This window comes from Arachis duranensis, chromosome 6 (assembly GCF_000817695.3).
Source record: "Arachis duranensis cultivar V14167 chromosome 6, aradu.V14167.gnm2.J7QH, whole genome shotgun sequence".
Taxonomy (NCBI): Eukaryota; Viridiplantae; Streptophyta; class Magnoliopsida; order Fabales; family Fabaceae; genus Arachis; species Arachis duranensis.
In genome coordinates this window covers 74,701,768-74,706,372 of record NC_029777.3, presented here as the reverse complement: position 1 = coordinate 74,706,372, position 4,605 = coordinate 74,701,768, and positions in this window count along the sequence as shown.

Sequence of the window (4,605 nt, the reverse complement as noted above, 5' to 3'; positions counted from 1 at the left end):
TTCTGACTAAAATTGAGGGAGCTGAGCAAAAATCTGATTTAGGCTGAAAAAGGACTGCTGATGTTGTTGGATCCTGACCTCCCTGCACTCAAAATGGATTTTCTGAAGCTACAGGAGCCTAATTGACGCGCCCTCAATTGGGTTGGAAAGTAGACATCCAGGGCTTTCCAGCAATATATAATAGTCCATACTTTGCGCAAAGATAGACGACATAAACTGGCGTTCAATGCCAGTTTCATGTTGCAGTCTGGCGTCCAGCGCAAAAAACAGGTTACAAGTTGGAGTTCAACGCCCAAAATACGTTACAATCTGGCGTTCAACTCCAGAAACAGCCCAAGCACGTGAGAGGCTTAAGTCTCAGCCCCAGCACACACCAAGTGGGTCCCAGAAGTGGATTTCTGCACCAATTATCTTAGTTTACTCATATTCTGTAAACCTAGGTTACTAGTTTACTATTTAAACAACTTTTAGAGACTTATTTTGTACCTCATGACATTTTTCAGATCTGAACTACATACTCTTTGACGTCATGAGTCTCTAAACTCCATTGTTTGGGGTGAAGAGCTCTACAGCGTCTCGATGAATTAATGCAATTACTTATATTTTTCCATTCACATATGCGTGTTCCTATCTAAGATGTTCATTCGCGCTTAATTATGGAGAAGGTGATGATCTGTGACACTCATCACCTTCCTCAACCCATGAACGTGTGTCTGACAACCACCTTCGTTCTACATCAGATTGAATGAATATCTCTTAGATTCCTTAATCAGAATCTTCGTGGTATAAGCCGGATTGATGGCGGCATTCATGAGAATCCGGAAAATCTAACCTTGTCTATGGTATTCCAAGTAGGATTCCGGGATTGAATGACTGTGACGAGCTTCAAACTCCTGAAGGCTGGGCGTTAGTGACAGACGCAAAAGAATCATTGGATTCTATTCCAACCTGATTGAGAACTGACAGATGCTTAGCCGTGCTGTGACAGAGCATCTGGACCATTTTCACTGAGAGGATGGGAGGTAGCCACTGACAATGGTGACACCCTACATACAGCTTGCCATGGAAGGAGCCTTGCGTGTGGAAAAGGATTTCAAGGAAGAGTTGAAGTTCAGAGGACAAAGCATCTCCAAAACCCCAACATATTCTCCATTACTGCATTACAAGTAATTAATTCACGCTCTTTTATTTTTCTGATAATTCAAACTGATAAGTTTAATTGAAATCCTGACTAAGAATAATAAAATAAACATAGCTTGCTTCAAACCAATAATCTCCGTGGGATCGACCCTTACTCACGTAAGGTATTACTTGGACGACCCAATGCACTTGCTAGTTAGTTGTGCGGATTGCAAAAGTGTGATTGCAATTTCGTGCACCAAGTTTTTGGCGCCATTGCCGGGGATTATTCAAGTTTGAACAACTAAAGGTTTATTTTGTTGCTTAGATTAGGAATAATTTATTTTTGTTGTTATAGAGTCATTAAATTCTGAGTCCTTTATTCCCTTTTCAAAAATTTTTCAAAAATATTATTTTTCTTTATCAATTTCTAATTTTTTTTCGTGAGTTTAATGTCTTGTTCTAAGTTTGGTGTCAATTGCATGTTTTTCCTTGTCTCTTAATTTTTCGAATTGCATGTTCTTGTTCTTCCTTGATCTTCAAATTGTTCTTGTCAATTTCTCTTATTTGATCTTTGGTTTGTTTTGTTTTGTGTATTTTTCGTGTTTTTATGGTGCAATTTTAAATTATTAGTTTTCAAAAATAAATCTTTTTATATACAATATTAAAACACGTTACATTTGTAAATCAGTTGGCTAGAGTGTTGGCTTATGTTCTTGGCAATTGGGTATCTTCCCTTTTTAAAACCTTTTTCAAAAAAAATTTCTTTGATTAAATCTTATACCAAACTTTAAGTTTGGTGTTTTCTTGTTAATCTCTCTTTAATTTTCGAAAATTTCATTTTGGTTTTCTAAAAATTTTAAGTTTGGTGTTCTTTCTTTTGTTCTTGGTGTTCTTGTGAATCTTCAAAGTGTTCTTGAGTCATCTTTGTGTTTTGATCTTAAAATTTTTAAGTTTGGTGTTCCTTGGTGTTTTCCCTCCAAAATTTTCGAAAACAAGGAGCATTAGATCTAAAAATTTTAAGTCTTGTGTCTTTTATGTGTTTTTCTCTTTCATCATAAAATTCAAAATTCAAAAAATATCTTTTCTAACTATTTTTAAGTCATATTTTCGAATTTTTTTTATAAAAATTCATATTTCAATTTTAAAATTTTTCAAATCTTATCCTTTTAAGATTTAAAAAAAATTTATATTTTCCTTCTTAAAATCTTTTAAACTCATAAATATCTTTTTCAAATCTTCACAATATCTTTTTCAAAACAAATTTATCTTTTTCAAATACCTTTTATATCTTTTCAATCTTCAATTACATCTGTTTTCTATCATATTTATCTTTTACAAATCATATTTTCTATCTTATCTTTTCTCAAAATTTTCGGAAATATCCTAACCAATTTCTCTCTCCTCATTTTTTTCGAAAATCTTCATAAAATATTTTCAAATTTTTATTTTTATTTTTATTTTCATTTTTATTTCGTTTTTTTATTTATTTCATTTTATTTTATTTATTTATTTTATTTTATTATTTTGAAAATATATATAAAAATTTTTTTTAATAAAATAAATAATATCAACATCCATATCATCTCCCTTGCTCCATCATGGAACTAAGTGGAAATGAACAGTCCAGAAGGACTCTGGGGTCATATGCTAACCCCACTACTGCTTCATATGGGAGTAGTATCTATATACCCTCCATCGGAGTCAGTAGCTTTGAGTTGAATCCTTAGCTCATTATCATGGTGCAGCAAAGTTGCCAGTATTCCGGTCTTCCACAGGAAGAACCTACAAAGTTTCTGGCACAATTTTTACAAATTGCTGACACAGTACATGATAAGGAAGTAGATCAGGATGTCTACAGATTATTACTGTTTCCATTTGCTGTAAAGGACCAAGCTAAGAGGTGGTTAAATAACCAACCTAAGGACAGCATAAAGACATGGAAACAGCTGTCAGAAAAATTCCTGAATCACTATTTCCCTCCAAAACGGATGACACAGCTAATGCTAAGCATCCAAGGCTTCAAACAAGGAGATAATGAATCCCTTTATTGCCTGGAAGAGATACAGAGAGATGCTAAGAAAATGCCCCTCTGAAATGTTTTCAGAGTGGGTGCAATTAGACATCTTCTATTATGGGCTTACAGAAAGAGCTCAGATTTCTCTAGATCACTCAGCTGGTGGATCTATACACATGAGAAAGACAATAGAAGAAGCTCAAGAGCTCATTGATACAGTTGCCAGAAATCAGCATATGTACCTAAGTAGGGAATCTTCCATCAACAAAGAGGCTAAAACAGTAACTGCTGAACTCAGTCCTGCAGATCAAGCTGCTGAATTCAATCAGCAATTAGATTTTCTAACAAAACAGTTAGCCAAATTCAAGGAGATACTACTAGAAACAAGAATGGCTAATATGAATATGGAAATACAGTTGAAGCAGACAAAACAGTAGTTATCAAAACAAATAACAGAAGAATGCCAAGCAGTTCAATTAAGGAGTGGAAAAATATTAAATACCTCACTTCAAGGTAGCAGGAAGCCAAGAAATGAGCAAACCACCCAAAATCCATCTGAGGACAATCAGACCCTAGAAAGGAATGACTCTGGCGCCCAAACACCAGAAAATGGGGGGAAAGCTGGCGCTGAACGCCCAGACCATGCTCAGTCCTGGCGTTCAACGCCAGAAATAAGCAATGAATTGGTGTTGAACGCCCAAAGGAAGCACAGTCTGGCGTTCAAACGCTAGAAACAGGTAAGGAGCTGGCGTCTAACGCCACTCCAGCTTCCACCCCTGGCATTCGAATGCCAGTGGGAGATCAGACACATACAAGTGCTGATAACAAGCCCTCTAAAAAGGCTTCTCAGCCCACACCTGTAGGCAATAAACCTATAGCAACTAAGGTTGAGGAATATAAAGCCAAAATGCCTTATCCTCAGAAACTCCGCCAAGCGGAACAGGATAAGCAATTTGCCCGCTTTGTAGACTATCTCAGGACTCTTGAAATAAAGATTCCGTTTGCAGAGGCACTTGAGCAAATACCCTCTTATGCAAAGTTCATGAAAGAGATCTTAAGTCATAAGAAGGATTGGAGGGAAACTGAGAAAGTTTACCTCACTGAAGAATGCAGTGCAGTCATTCTGAAAATCTTACCTGAGAAGCTTAAAGATCCGGGAAGCTTTATGATACCATGCACATTAGAAGGTACTTGTACCAAGCAAGCTCTATGTGATCTTGGGGCAAGTATTAATCTAATACCTGCAGCTACTATCAGAAAGCTTGAGTTGACTGATGAAGTTAAACCAACTCGGATATGTCTCCAACTTGCTGATGGCTCCATTAAATACCCATCAGGCGTGATTGAAGACATGATTGTCAAGGTTGGGCCATTTGCCTTTCCCACTAACTTTGTGGTGCTGGAAATGGAGGAGCACAAGAGTGCAACTCTTATTCTGGGAAGACCTTTCCTAGCAACTGGCCGAACCC